The sequence below is a fragment of the Malaya genurostris genome, chromosome 3, assembly GCF_030247185.1.
Source record: "Malaya genurostris strain Urasoe2022 chromosome 3, Malgen_1.1, whole genome shotgun sequence".
NCBI classification, from domain to species: Eukaryota; Metazoa; Arthropoda; class Insecta; order Diptera; family Culicidae; genus Malaya; species Malaya genurostris.
The window spans coordinates 19,263,859-19,289,471 of record NC_080572.1 but is presented as its reverse complement, the minus strand read 5'-3'; the positions used below and the strand labels follow the sequence as shown (position 1 = coordinate 19,289,471).

The 25,613-nt window shown below is 37.9% G+C and overlaps 1 protein-coding gene across 6 annotated transcripts in view; it reads left to right on the top strand.

Moving 5' to 3' along the window:
• Positions 1-25,613, top strand: part of LOC131439035 (MOXD1 homolog 2-like) — a 234,757-nt gene that overhangs the window by 11,213 nt on the left and 197,931 nt on the right. Inside the window, exon 1 of one of the 6 annotated variants that reach the window (XM_058609538.1) lies at positions 24,029-24,328. The exons of the other annotated variants lie outside the window; for them this stretch is intronic. The gene's annotated coding sequence lies outside the window, so the exon portion shown is untranslated. Of the gene's footprint in view, positions 1-24,028; positions 24,329-25,613 lie in introns of those variants that run through there. 6 annotated transcript variants of the gene reach the window in all.

The window sequence follows — 25,613 nt, the reverse complement described above, 5'->3', positions numbered from 1 at the left end:
TTCCAAAGAAACCGTCAAACCAAATGATCGTAAATTATAAGTCTACACAAGAACTAAAAATTTACTGAAGAAATTATGGTTCTATCTGTGGTCAGAAGCGAAATAATCGTTCATTGTCGAAATTAGTCGAAAAACAAATGATCTGTGATACCTTATTGACGGATTCCCATTTCACGTTACCTGTGTTGTAGAAGACTTCACTGTAAAACGTTCGGTCTTCAGAGCCTCTAAATTAGTATTTCAAAGTGATTACATGTGCGAGTTGTGTGAGATCAAGTAGATAACTCAATTTAATGTTATAATGTTCGAATGCTACAGTTTTGTATATGAGAAGGACAAAGAGAAAATGTTTATACTGTGCTCAAATGGCCACACTGCTATTCACGGTGGATGCGGTATGGAAGCGACGCAACGAGTGCGCACTGGCAGAAACTACCTGCATACAACTTTGTGAAACAACACTGCTTGTCATATAACCGAACATGTTGCGTCTACTTATAGCTAGCACTTACAGTCCATAGCAATCGCGAAAAGTTCGCTTTCCAAATCACCTAAGTTCGAAACCGGATTCCCTGCAAAAATTTTCAAGAAGAAGTTTACGTTTCTTTTATGTCTTTTTCTCCAATACAACATCGTATTTATACCTGCCAATATAGAAAAGACAACCGCGACTGAATTTTTTTCGGTAGTAGTGTGCCATCTAGTGGCTAGTAGTCATTACGGTGTTAATATTTTCCCGGTGACAGAGCGCCATATAGCTGCAAATTGCAGAAACCAATTCAACCATTCATGTTGGTTGAAAACAACGGTTTATTTCTCTAATTCAACTAAAAAAATAGTTGAACGGAAATAAAGTGTGCCGTAGCTAAGAAATGACAGCACGTTTAATTGATGAATTCAACTAAAAAAATAGCTATTTTAACAAATATTTTATTATTATTAATGGAATTGGAAATAAAAAATCTGAATTGGAAAAAAAGATTTTTTTAGTTGTTTCTAAAAATAACTAACTAAAATCGGAAAATCAACAACATGCTGATTTCGGTCTTTCCGTGTTGTAAAAAATCTTTTACACTGTGCTGAACTGTTTCATTTAGTATATCATAACCGACTTCGGTTACACCGGTTCCAGAATTCCCTTTCTAAAGGAACCAGAAACGTCGATTTTCTCAAATCGGAATCGTTGAAAAACTTGTTTTAATCCACCTAGTGATGCCTTTCTCATATTAATCATACTATCATATATAATACTGTGATATTCTTCAAAATAATTTTCTTCGATTTTTAAAAGAATAACCGAAATCGGTTTGTTTGGCCGTCTACTGATAAAAACTATCAACTGTAGAAGATTTGAGGTCGATTTAGGAATTTTTTTACGGCTTTTCGCCCTTTTCAATGATGGTATAAAATTTCCAACACACTTTACCCTATACTTCCGGATCCGAAAGTCAGATCCGAAAAAAATTCAGTTCAGGAAATTTATGTTGGGACCGGAATTACGTTGGGACCACTGGACCTTTCTTTTGAACCTATGGTAGTGAAAATCGGTCGCGCCATCTATGAGCATAGTTAGAACACATATTTTCATTTTTTTTTGCACATTTTACCTCATAACTCCGGAACCGGAAGTCGAATCCCACTAATATTCAGGAATTTTGTATGGGACCGTTGTTTCTTTTGGAAAGTTTTTTTATGAATAAATAAAACTTCAAAATGTAACTTGCATCAAAGTCTCATATAAACGGCATTGATAAAGGCCGTTACATTACTAGGTGGATTGAAACAGGTTTGACTAACTGAGAATTCTAACAGTTCGGCTGAAAAGTTCGTATCGTTTAATAGAAACACACATTTTTTTTGCCAAAATTCGTTTTTATTATTCAACATAATTGCCATCAGAGACGATATAGCGATTATAGCGATCTTCCAACTTTTCGATACCATTTTTGTAGTACGATTTGTCCTTTGCCTCAAAATAGGCCTCAGTTTCAGCGATTACCTCTTCATTGCTCCTAAATTTTTTACCAGCGAGCATTCTCTTGAGGTCTGAGAACAGGAAAAAGTCACTGGGGGCCAAATCTGGAGAATACGGTGGATGAGGGAGCAATTCGAAGCCCAATTCGTTCAATTTCAGCATGGTTTTCATCGACTTGTGACACGGTGCATTGCCTTGATGAAACAAAACTTTTTTTTTCTTCAAATGAGGCCGTTTTTTCGAAATTTCGTCCTTCAAACGCTCTAATAACGCTATATAATAGTCACTGTTGATGGTTTTTCCCTTTTCAAGGTAGTCGATGAAAATTATACCATGTCAATACCAAAATACAGACGCCATAACCTTACCGGCCGATTGTTGAGTCTTTCCGCGCTTTGGGTTCGGTTCATCGCGTGCAGTCCACTCAGCTGACTGTCGATTGGACTCCGGAGTGAAGTGATGGAGCCATGTTTCGTCCATTGTTATATATCGACGAAAAAATCGGTTTTATTTCGATATAACAGCCCCAAACACTGCTCAGAATCATCAATTCGTTGTTGTTTTTGATCGATTGTGAACTCACGCCGCACCCATTTTGCACAAAGCTTTCTCATATCCAAATATTCGTGAATAATATGTCCAACACGTTCCTTTGATATCTTTAGGGTGTCAGCTATCTCGATCAACTTCACTTTACGGTCATTGAAAATCATTTTGTGGATTTTTTCACGTTTTCATCGGTAACAGCCTCTTTTAGACGTCCACTGCGTTCATCGTCTTCGGTGCTCATATGACCAGTACGAAATTTTGCAAACCACTTACGAATTGTTGCTTCGCCCGGTGCAGAGTCTGGATAACACTCATCAAGCCATTTTTTGGTATCGGCGGCACTTTTTTTCATCAAAAAGTAGTGTTTCATCAACACACGAAATTCCTTTTTTTCCATTTTTTTTCACAATAACAAAAGTAGCTTCACTCAAAATGCAATATTTCACAAACAAATAATCAGACAGCTGTCAAATTTATACATGTATCTTTTGAAGGTTGGTACTAACTGAAAATGGTATGGATTTAATTCTAGTGGCGCCCTCTCATAGAAACGATACGAACTTTTCAGCCGATCTGTTAACTATTTATGAAAATGTATCACAATATCATAAAACCCAATTATTATAAATGTATAGTTTGGTAATAAAATCGATTCTAAGAAATGTTTTCAATTTTTTTTACTTCAGAACAATGGTAGCAATCGACACAAGATAGATTTCAGAATTACAAATTTGGCAAAGTGACCAAGTGTAAAGTTCCACCCAAATCGGAGTATATAAAATTCAATGGTTTGCTACCCATTCCTGGAATTGCACTACTAGTATCACTATTACATTCCAGACTTGTCGAAATTGTAGGTGCTTGACTATACGGTTTAATTACTGAACTTTTAAAATATGAAATTTCTGTATAAAAATATCACAACACGATTTGTGCATTTGGAGAGTTGGTTACGATTCGGTGCGGATATTGTATGTTTTCAAGGATGATGCAGTGAATTGTTTTACTGATTATCCTATCTTATCGTTAAAACAACAATTTCATTAACATCTGACCATTTTTTACAATCTACACTTGAAAAAATGATTATCAACACCGGTACAAGTCCAAATCGATTCCCATGTTCGTTCAATAAACTTGTTTCCTTGTGTGAACTCATGCTGTTATTGTAAAACGCATCTCACCTTCCGCTCTGCACTCGAAGCACCCTTCGCTTGCAAAACACGAATCCGTACCTAAGCTGCTCATAATTTATGTTAAATCACTCTTGAATATTCCACCCCGGGAGTTGGATGGGATGAATGAATAATACTTATGTTTGTGTTACAAGGTTTATAATGCAATATTCTCCAGCGTGTTGTACTGCATCTATTGTATGTAACTGTGCTGGATGGTGATCCGTGCGCTTATTCCGCTCAGCAACTCGTCCGGGATTTATCCGTCAATCCGCTGCTAAGATCTCTCACGTTGAGAGGCACCCTCTTATCGGGATACCACTTGTACCAGACATACCCTCATCACGGTGTAACTACGCCACCCCAATCCATTCATACACTAGGTGAGGGTTCAAGAGTGTCGCTGGACAGAGAAAAAAACAACTGAATCCGTAACGATTCACCCGGATGGTACCCACAATCTAGTGGCAGCAGGGCATCAGTATTAAGGAATTTTATTTAATTACAAGCCCCGACACGTGGCCAAATAAATGAAGGCATTTTACTTTCTCGTCCCTCCCGTTTTCACAACCAATTCGGAAATCGTGCAGCTGTGCTATCCCCTCCGCTATAGACTGAAACCTGAATCGGTAATGGTATGGACAACGGATAATACTAACAAGAGAAGTCAGGGATGCTGACGATGGCGACAGCTGATAGAGAAACAATTGGTACTCTGATGAATTTGCCAAAATTTCAGACACTTCCTAATGCACCGAAAGACTACTGTCGGCTCTAGGTAAAAAGCGTATGACTTAATTTAATGAATATGGATTAGGAAAATGGAGAACACTGGTATAAGAGCTGCATCAGTGACATCAGAACTGATTACTTCCATCAATTTGATTGCTTATGCGTGCATTAGACGTTTTTGCATTTCATTTACAATTTAGAATTTTCAAAAATACCCCATTGTCTGATGAATTAAAAATTTGGGACTGTGAAAACGATGTTATGTCACATATATTTCATCTATATTTATTGTCCTGTTTAAGGATACCTCAACTCAGTTTGATAAATTTCCGAGAAAAATGACACTCTACAAGTTCCAGTAAAACCAATCTATCTCAGTGTGGTATGGCGAAAAATCCCCGTCTACACGAGTTATGTGTGCCCGAAAACACCAACCCAAAGACAGAGCGCAGATAAACACGTACAAACACATTTTACTGTAAACAAGCACCATAACATGACAGAATCACACGGGCGGTCAAAGGCTAGCCTGGTCTCTGATAAGAGAAGTTGCTAGGGCGAGTTTCCGGATGCTGGGCAACGGAAGTGACACAACGTGAAAGCCCAAAAATAAATGGCCCAAAAAAGTGTGACACAAATGCGCCACATTTTGTGTATAAACAACAGTAGATACCACCACTGTCAGGCAGACAGGCAACCAAAGTCCAAATGGCTAAAGATGAACAAGTGAAACCAGACAAGAAGAATCATGACCACACCGCCACGAATTGGACTTGACCAAGTCAAAGTTCTTCTTCTACAGCCGCAGATCCTTTTTTTCTCCATCGCTTCGAAAGCAATCGTGTATGTCCGATTTTTGGCTGTATGGCTGTAGCTTTTCGGTGTGACACATATAATAATTAATGTGTCATATGTTTCGGACAACCGTTTAACTAATTATTTTTGTTTTTGAGCTTCCCGATTCATTCGAAATTTGACGACGGAAGTTATGTCGTTGTGAAAGTTATTCGAAGTTGTTATAAACAACTCGTGAAGTATGCAACATTGCATATGTACTTATTTCTAGAATTTATCAGGGGAGAGTGATGCGTTTTTTGAACACGGATACATCGAGTTGTACTAAATGTAACAATATCATTTTTGCCTTTCTCATCTAGAAAGGTTATGCAATCACTATGACAACCGACTTTTGAACCGAGGCCCGGAGGGTCGAGTTTCATATACCATTCGACTCAGTACGTCGAATTCGCAAAATGTCTGTATGTGTGTAGGGCTGTAGGTGTGTGTACATGTGTGGATGTGTGTATGTAACATTTTTTTGATGATGATGATGATGATGATGATGTTGTCGTATGTTCGAGCCCTGACCTGGAAGGATTTGACACTAGTCTATTGACACTAGTCAATAGAATCGTAGCACCAGCCATGCAATGGTTCTGTGCACTCTGAATCGACTGCGAAGTCTGTCAAATTCAAATTCCACTGCAGGAGTGTAATACCAAGGTTTTGCTTTTTGATGATGATGATGATGGTCCCACCTCATACCCCTACAAAGGTGTGAGAAGAACAAGTTATCTAGATGATAATTAAATTTTTAGCACATATCTTAACCAGTAAACAAATGCCAATAAAAAACGATCTGACTAGTCAGATATAGATTCTTCTTCAAAAGAACGACTAACAACAAAAGAACATTAAAATATAACGGATTACTATCCAGGGTTAATCAAGAAAATTTCCAAGCCGGTAAGATCCTTGATCACATCAGGAATCAAACCCGATATCTATCAGTATCAAATAGTAATTCACCTGGCCCTTCCCGCCGAAGCAGTTCATCGCTACCAACATCTGCTACGATGAAGTAACGAGACTGCGGATGAGCAGAGCCAAGCCCAATTCCATCAACAACTGTCGATCCCAATTGATTTTTTAACTGTATTCCTTAAATTACTAATCAAACAGATCAAGGTCAAGAGTCAATTGACACACTGAATGCTAAAGTTCTTCGACAATAAGAGAATATATCTCGTTCCAGTACTGTTCACTTTCTAAATAGACCTTCAAACAAAATTTAAAAAATCCATAATCATCATACCGAACACAGTAACTTAATACGGTTCACAATACTATAAATCTTAAAATTTGAACTAAATAACTAGATATCTGCTTATATAACGGACTTTATGTGTAAAATACATAACTTTATGAACTCCACCAATGCACAGTGGGGAAAAAACGATCAAAAACGCGACTTTGTTCAATAATTTTATAAAAACATAAGCAAATATTTTCAAAATTAGTATTTCTTATGCAAATTTTTCTGTAGAATCGATTTATGATAGTTAGAAGATCCGCAAAATTCACTATCATGCCCGTTTTGCTCCAATTCCTCTTTTTTCTGACTTTACTTTGAAAACTAACTGTGAAACTCAGGAAAAAATTCAATTCAACCAATCGGACGGTATTCCTGACATGCTCATAAGTTAGATAAATGGATTGTTTTTAATAAGATTGACCGCAAAAAACTGTATTCTGTTTTGCCCCCAGTCATCTTCTTCCATCAATTTACAGAAAAAAAAAGTTCTACTGATCGGTGATTGGACCAATTTTGGTTAAACAAGATAGTTCTATGTTTCGCATATAACCTCAAATAATAATTTACAGATAGTATTCATGATCGCATGCTTCGTGCTACATCGTTTTACCCCAATTTTCCCACAAATATAATTTTATGTTGAATTCAGATTTAAAATCCCGAAGCAGATCCAATACGATCTATCAATATTGATTCATAACACGTGCAAAACATCTGTGATCCAATTAAACACATTGGGAATGACAGTACTAGCCTGTTTAACCCGTTTTACCCCAATTTATTTCATAAGTCGTATTTCTGGTTAAACTGCTGTCAATAAAGCTTGAATACAATGCAGTATCAAAAGGGAACTTGGGGTAAAATGAACATGATAGCGTTTCGTGCGGTCCTTCTAAATACATGGAATCGATTTTACTGACCATTTTACACCAAAAAAGTGCTTTGTGGTCAGCTGTAACATGCCTCCAAAAAAATCGTCGCGTTTTTGGTCCATTTTTCCCCACTGTGCAATGTCGTAGCACGTTTGATCTGTCTTGGAAGCGAATTGAAAAAACTTATTCTTTTGTACAATAATGAGTTTAGCGATCTGGCTAACAAAAAGCTTGCTGTTCTAGCATCAGATGCTTTTGTATTATTGTACCGGTGCTAATCAGTTCCTCTTTCAGTTCTATCACACAAATATCGAGGCAGCATCCCATTTAAGATTTTGAAAATGAATACCATGGTTAAGTAGTAAATTCTCTGTTTTACTGAGAGCCATTGTAATGCGTTCAGTAGAAAATCTGAGGAAGTATATTCACTACATTTTAAAATTATTCGCATGATTATGTTTTGCAGTCGCTGTAATTTCAAGATTTGTGTGTTGTTAGCAAGAAACAGAGTGGATGGGCAGAAGTCAATGTGTGGTGAAATGACTGTTTTATATAAAAGAGATCGTTAAGTCATTTTTTCAAACATTATGTCGTTTGACACCGTACTTTTTGGTAATCTTCTTGATGACTAGTTGAAGTTTTACGACTGTGAGTGAGTATTAGTTTGCGAATTTCGGCTAATCAGTCTACTGTAACAGTAAAAACAACGTATTGTTTCAAAGTCCGACTGTTTCGGTGAAATAAATCTGACTTTGAAACAATACGTTGTTTTTACTGTTACAGTAGACTGATTAGCCGAAATTCGCAAAATAATACTTCTTGATGACGTTATTAATATGAGATTTGAATGTCAACTTTTCAATCAATAACGCGATTAACAGTTTTACCATCAATTTCAACATTGACGTCATGACCGGCGCTAACAGAAGAAATAACCATATATTTAGTTTTCGCGACATTTAGTTTCAGTTGCTTAAATTTTAACCATCGAACCAGCGAACTTAGATCCTCGTTCAAATGTGCAATAGCTTCATTGAAATCTTTGACCGTAATGAACAGAACAGTGTCATCAGCAAACAAATTTATATCACAAAACCGTAAGACTAGCTTCATATCTTTCATATACATAATAAATAGAATTGGACCTAACACACTTCCCTGAGGCACACCAAGTGAATTACCAAGGGAACTGGACACTACACCGTTAAAAACAGTCTTTTGAGATCTACCAAACCATTTCCCCGATGCCAAAACGCCGTAATGTCTGCAACAATAAAGGTCTAGAAATTGTTTCAAAGGTTCGCTTTAGATTCAAGAACGCAGCAAAAATACTCTCTTTAGGTTCGACTTTCTCCTTCCATTTTGCCAATACTAGGTTCAAAGCGGATTCGCAAGAGTGACCCTTTCGATATCCCGATTGCTTCGGTATTAGCAAACTGTTAGAGTTTAAATTGTTTATCAGCTGATCTTTAACAACAAGTTGCAGATTTTTTGTCCCGCGTGCAACGTGTTAATGGGACGGTACTTCTCAACTTTATCCGTCCCAGTAACCTTGGGGATAGGAACCACCAGAGATTCTTTCCACACCTTTGGCACGGGCCCCGTGTACAACAAGCAAGCAAGCAATCCTGTATCACTTTTGAGTTTACATTGTCGATACCAGCCGATTTTCCTGAATTAAAACAAACTAGCTGACCCGTCGAACTTCGTCTCGCCTGAAATTATTTTTTTAAATTTGTGTTTTCGAACAGCAGAGTTGCCAGTTGCAAAGTTAATGTTTCTTTCCATTTTTTTACTGATTACTTGGCTTACAATAAACGAATTACGACAAATTCATATCCAACACAATAACTTCGTCCCGAAGAAGAAATATCATCAAGAATTATTGTGGATATGTTCAATGCTTTTGTTACGCAAAAACTAAACAAATGCACCGTTTGCCATCTCATCCTTCGAGTCAGTGTATTGAACAGAGATTGTAGATCTCTCTCAAACTAAAGATGTGACATGTGGGATGATTTTTTTTTTTTCATAAATACGTTTATTTCTTAAGGCAGTTTACATAAGTTTTTCTTCGCCGTAGCATCACTTTTACATAATATTCTTATCCTAATTTAATTCTAACATAGTCACAACGTTTTGAATTTATTAAAACATATTCTCTTATAGCTTAAATATCATCTTAGGTAACTCGTCATTAATTATGAAATCTACTCGGAAATATTATTTGAACCAAACGATTACCTTCTATAAATTATAAAATAAGCTGTTTTCTTTTGACATTTTGTTGATAATTTCATAAACTGTTTCGAGTTTGTTTGTATCATTACATAATTTTTATTCTAATTTAGCTATTGGTTGAACTCATGGACGCAGCTGGGATCAGAGCTAAGTCTTAAAAGGGGCCTTTATTAAATTGAAACTCCAATTTTCTTTATGAAATGATAAATAAGTTTCATGTATGAAAGGTCACGACAAGCAAGAATGTCTCGAACTGGGATATTGGATAGTCTACCTTGGGTACGCAAAGAATTTATTAGTTGAGATCTGACATCACGATACTCCACGCATGTCCAAACGACATGATCAATATCCCGATAACCTTCTCCGCAAGCACAATGATTAGTCTCGGAGAGCCCAATTCGAAGGAGATGTGCATCTAACGTGTAGTGATTGGACATGAGTCTGGACATCACACGAATGAAATCCCTACTCACATCCAGTCCCCTGAACCATGCCTTTGTCGATATATTCGGAATAATTGAGTGCATCCACCGACCCAGATCATCTCTATCCCAAGAAGCTTGCCAGCTGGCAAGTGTTCTTTGGCGAGACGAGCTATAGAATTCGTTGAAAGCAATCGGTCGCTCATAAATTTCACCCTCAATAGCACCACGTTTGGCTAAAATATCGGCTCTTTCATTGCCAGGAATGGAGCAATGAGCCGGGAGCCAGACTATAGTGATTAGATAATTATTGTTCAATATGTCGTTCAGGCACTGTTTTATTTTGCCCAGGAAAAACGGTTCAGTCTTGCCAGTCATGTTTGAGCGAATGGCTTCAATTGCACTCAGACTATCTGTGAAGAGGAAATAATGGTTTGGAGATAATGTGACGATTACACTCAAACTATAATGAACTGCTGCTAGCTCTGCTATATAAACAGATGCAGGTTCTTGAAGCCTAAATGAGGCCGAAACATTATTGTTGAACATACCAAACCCTGTCGCTTCTTCAATTCGCGATCCGTCCGTGTAAAACATTTTCTCAGAGTCAATATGCCTGAACTTACTTGAAAATATTTTTGGGATTTCCGTCGAGAGTAGGTGATCCGGGATTCCACGCACTTCGCGCTGCATGGATGTGTCGAAAAATAAAGTTGAGTCAGGGACATTTAGGAGGCTGACATGGATAGGAATATATCTTGAAGGGTTGATTTCCTGTGACATATGGTTAAAATATACTGTCATGAATTTTGTTTGAGATCGAAGCTCGACTAGTCGTTCGAAATTATTAATTACCATGGGATTCAGCACCTCACATCTTATTAGCAGGCGTGATGAAAGCTCCCAAAATCGATCTTTTAATGGAAGAACTCCCGCCAGAACTTCAAGACTCATTGTATGTGTTGAATGCATGCAGCCTAAGGCAATTCGCAAACAACGGTACTGAATTCGCTCAAGTTTGATAATATGAGAGTTTGCAGCGGAACGAAAACAAACGCATCCATATTCCATCACTGAAAGTATCGTTGTTTGATACAATTTTATTAGATCTTCCGGATGAGCACCCCACCAAGATCCTGTTATTGTTCGAAGAAAATTTACTCTTTGTTGGCATTTTGTTATCAGAAACCGAATGTGTCCTCCCCACGTGCATTTGGAATCGAACCACACCCCGAGGTATTTAAAAGTTAAAACCTGTTGGATCATTCTTCCCATCATATGGAGCTGAAGCTGCGCGGGATCATGCTTCCTTGAAAAGACGACTAACTCTGTTTTCTCCGCAGAGAATTCGATACCAAGATGAACAGCCCAAACGGACAAGTTATCTAAGGTATCTTGCAATGGTTTATGCAGATCAATAGCTTTGGGTCCAGTAACTGAAACTACGCCATCATCTGCCAATTGTCTTAGTGTACATGGGGTTACTAGACAGCTGTCAATGTCATTCACGTAAAAATTATAAAGGAGCGGACTGAGGCATGAGCCTTGCGGTAGACCCATGTAGCTAATTCTGAATGTTGTCAAATCGCCATATGAAAAATGCATGCGTTTCTCTGACAAAAGGTTGTGCAAATAATTATTTATAACCGCTGGGAGTCCATGTTGGTGGAGCTTGTCTGAAAGAACATCAATGGAAACTGAATCAAATGCTCCTTTAATGTCTAAAAATACAGATGCCATTTGTTGCTTTTGAGCGAAGGCAATTTGGATGTCAGACGAAAGTAATGCAAGGCAATCATTCGTCCCTTTATTTCTACGGAAGCCAAACTGAGTATCTGACAACAAACCGTTCGTCTCGACCCAAGTGTCGAGACGTCGTAGAATAATTTTTTCGAACAATTTTCTGATGCAGGACAACATCGCAATGGGTCTATATGAGTTGTGATTGGAAGCTGGTTTCCCCGGCTTTTGAATGGCGATAACTTTCACTTGTCTCCAGTCAGGTGGAACAATATTTTGCTCAAGAAACTTGTTGAACAATTCCAACAAACGTCTTTTTGCGAGGTCGGGCAGATTCTTCACCAAGTTGAATTTAATTCTGTCCAACCCAGGAGCGTTATTGTTACAAGACAAGAGTGCTATAGAAAATTCCATCATTGAAAATGGGTTATTAATAAAACCATTATTTGGAGGAGATTCCCTTATAATGCTCTGCGTAGGAACAGAATCTGGGCAAACTTTCCTAGCAAAGTCAAATATCCATCGGTTCGAGTATTCATCACTCTCATTGCCCACGTTACGATTCCTCATTCGTCTGGCCGTGTTCCAAAGAGTGCTCATTGAGGTTTCTCTTGACAAACCTTCGACAAAATGTCTCCAATAGCTACATTTTTTGGCTCGAAGTATGCTCTTGTACTTGGTTTCTAAAGCCATAAGTTTTTCAAAATTCTGAGGAGTTCCTCCTCCCCGTTTTAGAAACGTCTTGCAAGCATTTTGTTTTGCGAGTTTAGCCTCTGAGCACTCTTTGTCCCACCAGGGGTTGGGAGGCCTTCTGTTAGTCGTTGGCCCAGGAAAGCGTTTAGTTTGGGATTGTTCTGCTGCCTCCAGAATCGAACAAATGAGGAAGTCATATTCTTCAAGTGGAGGGAGCTCTTCCATTGAATTCAAAATACTAGAGATACTACTTTGGTATTTAATCCAGTCGATATTTTTTGTCAAATCATATGGAATACTAGCTGAAGTAGCAATGCAATTGCTATTGCTAATTGAGATGATGATTGGTAAATGATCGCTACCGTGTAAATCAGGCAATATTTTCCAGGTGCAATCTAGTCGAATTGATGTTGAGCAAAGAGATAGATCTAATGCACTTGGGCGTGCAGGAGGTCTTGGGATCCGTGTCATGCTACCCATATTTAATACCGTCATGCTAAAATTGTCACAAATGTTTTGTATTAAAGATGATCTGCTATCATTGTAAACGGAACCCCACATCATTCCGTGCGAATTTAAATCCCCCAGAATCAATCGTGGAGCAGGAAGGGCTTCAACCATTTCATTAAGCTGTCGCTGTCCAACTTGTGCTTTTGGAGGAATATAAACCGAAGCTATGCAAATATCTTTGCCTTTAATGTTTATTTGGCAAGCAACCACTTCTATACTAGAAGTTGAAGGGATGTTTAATCTATAAAAGGAATAGCATTTCTTAATTCCCAAAAGCACTCCACCATACGGAGAGTCTCTATCGAGACGTATAATGTTAAAATCATTAAAATTTAAAGCTATGTTTGAAGTAAGCCATGTTTCGCATAAAGCAAATACATCACATTTTTGGCTATGCAATAAAATTTTAAATGAATCAAGTTTTGGCATGATACTTCGACAATTCCACTGCAGGACAGTGATTGTATCATTTGCGGCGGGTGATAAATTATCCATCAAAAGATACAAAACCTGAGACAATTGGCCATTGAGCTGATAACTGCTTCAAAAAATTTCTAGCTATTGGAAGGAATGCCATTATGAGGGTCTTTAAGGGTTCAGATATATTGAATGCTGAGAAAATCCATTCAACAATTTCCGAAAACTTCAGTAATCCTGTTGGTGGCTGTGAAATAGAGCCCACAGGATTATTACCTTTTTCTGTGCTAGATCCTGGATTGGTTTGTGAATTTGACAAACCAGGAGGCACAGTCTTTGGTTTTGACTTTTTTTGTTTAACACGGGGATCTTTTTTTGAAGATGAAATTTTAGGTGTCTTTTTTGGTAATTTGGAAGAAGACTTCTTTCTCTTAACTGACCCTTGGGTAGTGATAAACGAATTACCTTCACTATTTTCGTCAGAGTCAGAGTCCTCTGGTTCCTCTAGATTTGAAAACCCGTTTTCGGTTTCCAAAGGGGGGACATCAATGACCGTTTTAAGCATTTCTTCATATGTGCGCTTAGACCGTGCTTTTAAAAAAGCTTAATTTGGTCTTTGTGTACTTTAAATGCAGTGCATACTGAAATATCCTCATGAGGACTTTCTCCACAATAAATACATTTTTCAATTTCCTTGTTGCAATCATTATCTTTATGAGGCCCTTCACACTTAATACATTTTGGTTTATTACTACAGTAAGTAGCTGTGTGGCCGAATTTTTTTGCAGTTCGTACAATTCATTACATTTGGAACAAAAAGCCGAACAGGGAGGCGAATTTTATCGACATAGACATGGGACGGCAACGCAGACCCGGCAAATGTCACTCGAAACGAGTCTGATGGGCGATAAACTTTCTTTCCCTCTTCATGAACTACTGAGTACAGTTGTTTGCACTCCAGTATTTTCACACCCTCAAGCATAGAGTTCTTGAAACGACCAACACCATGCTTGAGTAAATCATCTACCGAAAGACTCGCTTCGGTAACAAATGTGGGATGATGGATTGGGTTGAATCATATCTGACTGGTCGCAGTATGACCGTGAGAATTGGCGACTGCGTTACTCCATCATTCATCGTGAGCTCTGGTGTTCCTCAGGGAAGCCATCTAGGACCATTCATATTTCTGCTATATCTAAATGATCTGAATTGTGCATTGCAATGCATGAAGCTATCATTCGCCGACGATTTCAAACTGTTTCATCTCATCAAATATCTGAAAGACTCAAACTTCTTGCAGTCACAGTTGGATGTATTTTCTAACTGGTGCAACGTCAACAGAATGGTTATTAACGCCTTCAAATGCTTCGTTATCTCCTTCTCTCGTAAACGAACCACGATCATGTATGATTACACTATTTCGCAAGCTGTACTAAAACGGGAGACATCAATTAGGAATCTAGGAGTACTATTGTATTCAAAACTTAGTTTCAAAGATCACATAGAATATACCCTCTCTAAAGCATTAAAGATGCTAGGATTCATCTTTCGCATCTCAAAAAATTTCAAAAACATATACTGTCTGAAATCGTTATATTGCGCTCTAGTTCGCGAGTATGCTGTTGTTGTTTGGGCACCATATTATCAAACAGATAAGCTACGCATTGAAACTGTTCAGTACAAGTTCATTCGTTTTGCTTTGCGTCGCCTGCCCTGGAGCTACGAAAATCGTTGTAGACATACATTTCGATTTGCTATCTGTCCGCCGTGATACACAAAAAGCTGTTTTCGTCGCGGACCTCATCCAATCTCGAATTGCTAGTGCAGATCTCCTACAACAGCTAAGTTTTGACATTCTCCGGCGTAATTTGCGATTTAATCCCTTTCTCAGAATTCCTCGTGCTAGAACTAACTATGGGTTCATTGAACCGTTTTCGAGTATATGTCGCGTATTCAATACTTGCTCTGATGGATTTAATTTCAATTTATCTCGTAACGCCATTAAAACCCGTTTTCTCCAAATATTTTCCCGGTAGTTTTATTAGGATAATTAGTCAATATGAATAGTTGTTAGTTAGCTTTGTAGTTTAAATAAGGGTAACTAAAGACTTCGTTATGTATCATTTGGTCAAATGTTATTTGTTGATACAAAAGATTAGAAGGTTTTATGCCTGCTGGAGAAGGAGAACCAAAATCTCAGCTCCAGCTTTTCCCTTGCTCCTAAATAAACAAATAAATTAATTAACAGATGGATGAAAAAGAGATGACCAAGATAATTACTTTAAATTGACCCCCCAAATTTCCAAAAGCAGCCCTCGGGGATTGTTGTTTATCATTGAATATTAAGACTTAATTGTACTGAAGACGTTTAAAATTTAATAGCAAATCCTTAGGGATTATCGAAAGTAATAAACTAATTTTGGACGTTTGTCCATAACCTACTTCACCGCTAGTGATACTACTTAGTCGTGTTTGATGAATGTTCGTAGCAGGAAAATGACAGGATCAATTTTCGATTAACGAATTAGCGATAAAATGAAAAATACTTGGACATTCGAAAGTTCAAATTACCCTTTTATTAAATATTGGGTTCATTAGCTTTGACATGAACGCTATATTCGTTCAAGAATTGTATCAAAAGGCCTCTCATTCGTCGAGCCACCACATCGGTTTGCTTAGTATTCAGTCCTGAGAATCAATATTCTGTTCTAGCGGAGTGAACATGAGGAGTGATTATACCAGTATTCTTCTTATCGTTAAAGCCAATGTATAAAACAGCAGATCTCACAACTAATGGTTCTTACATGCCACGATTTCTCCTTCAGATATGATATTCACGATTCGCATATGGTAATTCGTCAAGTAATCCAAAGTTCGGAAACTGAAATGATTTGGCTTAAGCAGCTTACAAATGTCATGAATACCATCCGTTTTGAAGTAAACCACTCTTGAAAACTCACTCGAATCGGCTGAACAAACGTCAGCATGCTAAATGCAAGGAAAATATTTTCATCTGAACTCATTATTTCAACAGCAGAATCCTATCATTGATACGTAAAAAAATCGTTACATAATTTGATTTGTTCAACTCACGCCCACGATGGCCAACATAATTCATCTAACTACATCTACTGGTAAATGACATTAGAACTTGTGTTTCTGTTTACGGTATAGCTAAAACAGTAATTTGGCAAGTAATGATTTTGATACCCTATTAAGCACGTGTTTCCAAATGACGAATCAATCATGCATGTAAAATCTCCACCCAAATCTACTTGTTGCGCGCCAAACGATTTTCCAAAGATCTAGTATTCTTTTCTTCAACGGCGAAATACTGAGCATCTCCTTGCGCGCCAAACATCAATTGTAGATCTAGCAATCATTGGCGACTTTTTCAGTGGAAAATTCCATTGTCCATACAAAATAACTTTATTGGTTTTTCCCACTTTTCCGGTAAGTTTTCCTAATTGTTTTGATGTACGAACCCGGTGGGGGTAAAAACTGATCAAACGAAAAAAAAAAGCATCTCAATCCGTCCATCCGTTCTTACGTGATGCGATTACAAAGAATGATCTCTGCATTTTTATATATATAGATATCTTTAAATTGTTCAAAAGTAATTGAGTGAAATTCAAGACATCTACAATAATTACTAATCGGCTTAATTATTTAAACAGGTTCACCAACCAAATCAATACTTTGATTGATCTGTTGTACACTATTCATGAAATAACTTTTTAATTTTTCGGGCATCACTTGCTCTGAGTGCTCTTCTATACCATTAAATGTTAAGGTTTTTGCTGAGCTATGTGTTCGGTTTCCGGCTGTGTTCGTTTGCCGGCACCCCACCGTAACTTTTGACAGAAAGTAGGTAGCGTCATTCCGACAAATGTCATGTGTGTGTAATAGCAGCACATTCTTTCTGTGCCGAATACCAAAGCAAACAGACGCTTGTTCTTTTTGCTGCGCCTAAAACAAATTTTAATTGCGTGAAAATCAACACAAAAGTTTTTTATAGTATCATAAATTGAAAAATTTATTCATCACTTTACTAAATTTATAATAAAGTTTTTTCAATCGATTGAATCAACTTAATTTTTTGTTCAGTTGTTAGCTAGGGACTTGAGCTTTCCATTGATGTATAGATGTCTGCATAATGTGAACTTAGTCAGAGGTTATAAGCTTAAAAGAAAAGGGTGTCGGTAACCGAACACTCTCCCTTACACTTTTCAATATGTCAGTAGGAATAGATGCCCTATGATTCAAATTTCCAGTCAACTGTGTACAACCCAAGCTTCTTATTACAAGTCGAGATATGGTTTGCTTTGAATATTTTTTCTAACATTTGATTTTCACCGTATCTTCCTCATTGCTAGAGCTACTTGTTACGTAAATTGCAATTGTTTTATGATCTGAAATCGACATTGTCTGAAACCGGATTCCACATTTGAATAAACACCGTCGAGAATGCTCTAGTGTATCTTGAAATTCTTGTAAATGAATTCACAGTTTGCTTCAAATTGAAAAATTCGGCTAACTGTTTCAATTGATTCGAACCTTGATCACTAAGCCAATCAATATTGAATTCTCCAATAATAATATTTAGTTTACCTAAATCGATGGAATTCTCCTACCAGTTTTCTAGAATTTCCAGAAACTGGCGGTCGCTTGAACTTGGAGAGTGGAATACAACTCCATAATTTCCCATCAAACTTGCTTTTTTCGGAGATGGCTATACAGATTTTCATGAATTTAGATTCAACCTTGTATCCTATAGAAAGTCCCTTAGGTCTTGCAACCCCATACAAAGTCCCTGAGTTTTATTTGAATCCGACTTCCGGTTCCGGAATTACAGGGTGATATGTGCAAAAATAATAATAAGTGCACTTACTTTTCTAAGAGCCGGCTGAACCGATTCTGATGATTCAAACTTAGATTCAAATGAAAGGTATAATTGCTCCATACAAAGTTACTAAACTTAATTTGGAACCGACTTCCAGTTCCGGAATTACAGGGTGATTAGAGAAAAAATCCTATTTCAAATTACTTCCTCACTTTCCTCAAAAATGGCGTGACCGATTTTAACAATCTTAAATCAAATAAAAGGTATCATAGTCATAAACAAAACTCCCAAGTTTTATCATGGTCTGACTTTTGGTTCCGGAATTATAGGGTAAAATGTGATAAAAATTTTATACCGTCACTTAAATCTATTTCTAATCTGGCCTCAAAACTACACCAATTGGTAGCTTTATCAGTAGACAACCAAACAAATCGATCTCAGCGATCCTTGCTCCAGTTTTCTGATTCCGGGAGCACTGGAAATAGTGGTTCTATATATTTCAAAATAGATCTCACTCACTTATAGTCTCATAGTCTTATTCGGCTGCTCGACCACCCATGGAAGTTGACCATCAATGTCAACTTCCCCTTCTGAGCATCCACGCCACGATCCACCTGTACCAGTGATATAAGTCCACCAAACAGGTAAGCCGTGTGGCATCCGGCGAAATTATTTTCTACCAAGAATTGATCCACTGGTTTCCTGTTCCATGTTGTAAAAGGCCACAAAATTAGGAACACCCAAGTCAAGGTGTATTTCCTTGTCCATGACTGAATGACTGCAGGAGGTTAAACAATGCAGTCGTGAACGGAGTATCTTGGGTTTTTCTCTTACTGTGTTAAGCGAAGCTCTGGCACAGTAGACGATTTCATTCTTATCAACTCGTGGGATCTGAATGATTAAAGCATTTAAAAAATCCTTCCATGGTTCGCTATAGGCGATTATAAGCCAATATATTTGGTTTCTCTCAGTTATTGTACGATAAGTGCTGGAGATGGAGTGTTCATTACTCTAATTGATAATGGTTAGAGTAGCACAAATCAATCTCCAGCATAAACGTACAGCAACTATAAAACTATCCAGACTACTGCAAGAAGGTAAAGCGTCTATAGCTTTGGTTCAACAAGCATATTTCCAAAAGGGAAACTTTTACGTTGGAACATTGTTAAACCCAGCCTTTGTTGCCTTCAACAAGAACGGTATGACAAATTCACGTGAAATGCCTCGAGCATGCATACTTGCAAATAGTGCTTTCGATGTATATCTCATATCGGAGCTCACAACTCGGGCTGTCACAGTTGCATAGACAGGAAATATGTCTATTGTTCGGCATATTTACCGCATAACCAACCAAGCGATGACTTCAAAAAGGTTGTATCATACTGCTGCAGAAGTGACTTACCGCTTATAATCGGCAGTGACATCAATGCTCACCATATCATTTAGGGCAGCACAGATATAAATTCGAGAGGCTCTGATATGATGGAATTTGTGAGCAGTCAAACTTGCACATACTCAATGCAGGAAATCGTCCAACTTTTGCGAGATCTGGAAGAAAGGAGGTTTTGGACGTAACTCTCTGCTCTGATAGAATTGCGCATGAGTTGGTAAATTAGCTCGTCTCCGATGAGCTCGAACCTTCGTTATCTGTTAATAGGTACATTTTCTATGATCATTCAAACACATATCTTAGTCCCAAATCTTCAAACTGGGACCTCTATGAAAAGCGCTTGGCGACTAGATTTTACGGGTACCAACCAACAATTGAAACCATCATTGATTTGAACAAATGTTGTCGCCGAGACAAACTCACTCATAGTTGCAGCATATGAAGAGGCTTGTCCACTTCGGATTGTGCGAGCTACTAGAGGAACTCCTTGTTGAATCTGCTAGACTAAGGAAATTATGCAGAAGAGCTTGGAACCACCGACGCAGAGATGGGTCGGGGGCTTTCGTGTCGACTCGAAGGGCTTACAAAAATTCTCTTCTATCGTCTGAGCAAAGTGGTTGGCAATACCTTTGCACAACCCAAGTAGCAATCCGCAACTAGTTCTGATACGACAAAGTCCAAACTATGTTGCAACAAGAGCACGAATATGTGTTTTATGTTATACTGGTTAAAACAAGGTGACAGCGGTGTTTCTTTATAACGTAAACATTAAACTAACTATCATTTGTAAGTTATCGTTACTTGATTCTAACATATCTTTAATCACAGCTATGTTTTTAGCTACTAGTTGAAAAAAGGTTTATTTTCCGTTGCGAAACCATTATAAATACGTTAACGTATATGTGAATCGTTACTGTGAATTGATATAGCAATAACTTATATATTATAAGATTATAACATATAATTTCTTCATCAATTCAGATAGTTATCGGTAAGTTTTCCCAACGTTATGGTAACTAAAATGCAAACAAAACAACCTTTGTTGGCTTGAATATGGCGAACACAATATGGAGTCTCAAGAAGTGTATGAAACGTAAATAAAACCAGGATATTACTTTATTCAAAACTACTTTTTGCCGAAAATAGTGAAAGGCAGAATAGTCATTTTTGTTCTATGCACTGTCATAAACACGAAGAAAATAATATAGGGATTGAACATCGATTGTGATAATATTATAGTTCTCATGATATATGAATTTAAAATGAAGAGAAATCACTCTACTTGGAATAATTTTGAGCATTCTGAACATAGGGTTATAATTTTGTTTATTTTTTATATCTTTAAAAACAGATTTTGATTGAAGGCGCATAAAAAACAGTTAAGTAAAATTGAATTCCGCTCGACAATTTTTGGATCGTTGTGAAATTTGTACCTTGTATCAAGTTTGTGACTTAAAGTACTCTTCTGCTTTTTTATTGAAGATAGAAAAGTATTCTGGATTCAATGTTTATAGTGTCGATGGTGACTAAGTTTCAACTAGTTTACTTGGAAACCAGTTATTTTCAAGTTATGAAAAGATAAGTTATTTCAGTATGGCATTACAACGTAACGACAACATATTTTTAGCCGATTTAACAACTAGTAGAAACTGCGCTTTTTGAGTCATGCAAGTGGTTAGATGTTAGTAACAATCACTCAAATATCTGGTTGCAAACTAGTCACAAACAAGCTAGCGTAACAAAAATTGTTACTTGGGAAATATCTCAATAGTCTCAACAAGGCTATCAGAATCAATAAGTTACTTTCGAAATCTAAGGACTTTAATGTCGGTTTCGTGAGAACTTCAGATGGTGAGTACTTGTCTGATGAAGGTAATGTACTTCACTATCTTTTTAACACTCACTTTCCAGGATATAATCACAGTATCAGTAGGATTGCAGCACCAGCCATGCAATGGTTCTGTACACTCTGAATTGGCTACGAAGTATGTTGGAACAGAAGGTCAAATTCCACTACAGGAATGTAATACCAAGGCTAGGATAATCATAGGAGCTCGTCCGTTACAGTTCTTTGGTTTAAAGGTTACTGTGGTCGATCAAGTTAAATACGTCGGGGTTATTCTAGATTCAAAACTGGATTGGTCTGTTCACATTATCTTCAGAATTAAAATAGCTTGCATGGCTTTCGGCCAATGCAGACAAGCTTTTGGAAAATCATGGTAACTCAAACCCAGATGCATTCATTGGACCTACACAACTATTGTTAAACCAATTGAGCATATGGATGTCTTGTATGGTGGCAGAAAGGAGAAGTTGCGACAGTTCAGTCAAAGCTAAATCATCTCCAAAGAATGACCCTAATGGCGATGACTCCTACTGCTGCTCTAGAGGCGTTACTATGCATAAAACCACTACATGTGTTCCTGAAACAAGAAGCATTATCTTGTGCATACCGTCTTAAGGGTACAGGGCTCTGGAACAGTAACCCTATAGACTACGCTACTAGCCACATTCGCTTGTGGTCTCAAATGGATACGTCGGATGAGTATTTACTCAATCCTAGTGACCTTACTTTCACATGCAGTTTTCCTTTCAAAACATTCAATGTGAGCTATCCTCTTAGTGAGGAATGGTTGTCTGGTTATTTGGAACGACAACTTGATGAACACATAGTTTGTTATACGGACGGTTTTCTATTGAATGGTCGTGCTGGTGCTGGTGTCTACTGTCGTGAAATGAGGCTAGAGCAATCTCATTTATTTGGTAGATACTGTACCGTGTTCCAAACAGAAATCTACGCGATTCTGTGTAGAATACAATCGGCATTTCAGCAGAGAATCTGTGGTGAACGAATTAATTTTTATTCCGACAGGCAGCCTTAAAACACTCAGTTCGAATGATTCACGGTCGAATCTAGTGATCGCATATCGAACTCAAATAGAAGTCCTCAGCATTACAAATTCTGTTTACTTCTTATGGGTTCCCGGCCATTCTGGTATTACTGGAAATGAATGGGCTGATAAGTTGGCTAGAGCTGGTACAACGAATGATTTCGTTAGACCTGAACCAGCTTCACCACTTTCAACTAGTTGGATAAAACACAAGATTTGTTCTTGGGCAGCATCCAAACATGCCAGCAACTGAAGCAGCTTGCAAACTTGCTCTCATACAAAAGCATTTTCAACAGATTTGAATCTGAAAATATCAAAGTGGCTACTGCATTTTCCAAGCATCATTACAGTATTCTGGTCAAAGCTCTGACTGGACATTGCAAACTCAATTATCGCATGGCTACTATTTAGCGTGCTGAGTATTATTCGTGTGATTTGTGTGAATGCGATTACGGTACTTCATATCATTTGATATGTATCCCGCATTGACGCAATTACGTATCCGGGTTTTTGGTTCTCCATACACGGTTGAGTCTGTGTATGCGGAGCTAAAATTAAAGGATATTCTATCATTTCTCACCAAATGTGATAAGGAGCTATAGTCAGAAGGGCTCATCATTCTTCCCGGAGTTAATGAATCCATTCTGTATTGACCGTAAATTGGTTTTAGCAGATTGTTTGGTATCCTTTATGGGGTGCTGAATTCACTTCTGCTCGTACATACTGCGAATCGTTTTGCATTCTTCCGGGAATGCAGAATGGTGTCGCTTTTGTAAAATCTATAAATCCTCTCGGTGGTTGGAGGTTTTATTAACTGTGCATTTTGGCACTTGCAGATCTTTCAGTATTTATTCGGGGATGCATAATGATTTGTTTCTTTATGTTTTGTGATGTTTTCCCACCTCACTTCACAATTCCCTTCCATGTCCTTTTATCTTTCCCGTCCCATCAGGAAATTGATGAGAAGCAAATAACTAGGGGAACGTGCCACTTGAGCCAATTAGTTCTGATTCCTGATTCCTTACAGTGCGGTGCCTATATGTTGCCCTAGAAAAAGTCTAATTACAATGTGTATCAAACAACTTAGAGTGGAGTGATTGATCGAAATAGTTATTTTGAGAGATAGTGCAGCGTGACAAGTGAACGGCTGAAAGCAAAAGTCGGATAAGTGCAAATTATTTCATTCAGTAATAGCCGTTCAACCGAGAAGGTTGTGTATAGAAGCGTACAGTTTAATAACGCTGGTTAGTTTACACGCGTTAAATACGACAACGGTTGAACTACAGGTAGAGACCTGTTGGCAGCAGCCGTTAAAACGTAAAATCGTGCTGCATAAGAGAGCCCTAGTGCTGGGCCAAGCTGGTGAAGGAAACAACAAAGGGCGTTTCCCAAGCTCTACCCAGGCCACAATATACAGCCACAAGTGCTGAGCAGGAGAGTGCAAAGGCACATTGAAGAAGAAGAGTGCAAAGGCACACAGAAGCAGGAGAGTGCAAAGGCACACCGGTGCGAAGGCACTTCGGTGCAGAAGCATATCGGTGCGGAGCACAAGGAAGAAGGAGACAAGACAACTCGGTCTTTCCACTGCCATACAACACGCAGGTATACACCGGTGACCTGCGCTGGTTGCAGCTGGCGAAGACAAAAGTATATCGGAAATCGAGTGGTGCTGGATGTCAGGTAGCAGTAGCATCACATCCAACAATCAGCATCCAACAAGAACATCTAGAGCAACGAGGATCTACACGGCAGTGCAACGGAGATAGACAACAATTTCAAGGTAGAAGTTTTTTCTTTTCCTTTTGATTGAGTACTGTATAGTGTTGGTTTCATTTTTTATTTTAAAGTTTGATTAAAAATTTTAATGTGATGGATGAATCCATGGACGTAAATCCTAGCATTAATCCTATACCCCCACGAACGAAAAAATATCAGGAGAGCTCTTCTGGGCCTTGGATAGTCTTTTTTAGACGTATATCAAAGCCATTAAACATTTACCAAATTTCTAAAGGTTTGACATCACGATTCTCTTCAATCAAAGAGATCATAAAAGTAAATAACGATAAAATTCGTGTTGTGGTAAATAATTTGAAACACGCGAATGATATTGTCTCTTCGGAACATTTCAATAAAGAGTATAAAGTTTACATACCCTCCAAAGATGTCGAAATTGACGGTCTTGTTACCGAAGCGAGTCTTTCGGTAGATGATTTACTCAAGCATGGTGTTGGTCGTTTCAAGAACTCTATGCTTGAGGGTGTGAAAATACTGGAGTGCAAACAACTGTACTCAGTAGGTTATGAAGAGGGAAAAAAAGTTTATCGCCCATCAGACTCGTTTCGAGTGACATTTGCCGGATCTGCGTTGCCGTCCTATGTCGATAAAATTCGCCTCCCTGTTCGGCTTTTTGTTCCAAATGTAATGAATTGTACGAACTGCAAAAAATTCGGACACACAGCTACTTACTGTAGTAATAAACCAAAATGTATTAAGTGTGAAGGACCTCATAAAGATAATGATTGCAACAAGGAAATTGAAAAATGTATTTATTGTGGGGAAAGTCCTCATGAGGATATTTCAGTATGCACTGCATTTAAAGTGCACAAAGACAAAATTAAGCTTTCTTCAAAAGCACGGTCTAAGCGCACATATGCAGAAATGCTTAAAACGGTCATTGATGTCCCCCCTTTGGAAACCGAAAACGGGTTTTCAAATCTAGAGGAACCAGAGGACTATGACTCTGGCGAAAATAGTGAAAATAATTCGTTTATCACTACCCAAGGGTCAGTAAAGAGAAAGAAGTCTTCTTCCAAATTACCAAAAAAGACACCTAAAGTTTCATCTTCAAAAAAAGATCCCCGTGTTAAACAAAAAAAGTCAAAACCAAAGACTGTGCCTCCTGGTTTGTCAAATTCACAAACCAATCCAGGATCTAGCACAGAAAAAGGTAATAATCCTGTGGGCTCCATTTCACAGCCACCAACAGGATTACTGAAGTTTTCGGAAATTGTTGAATGGATTTTCTCAGCATTCAATATATCTGAACCCTTAAAGACCCTCATAAT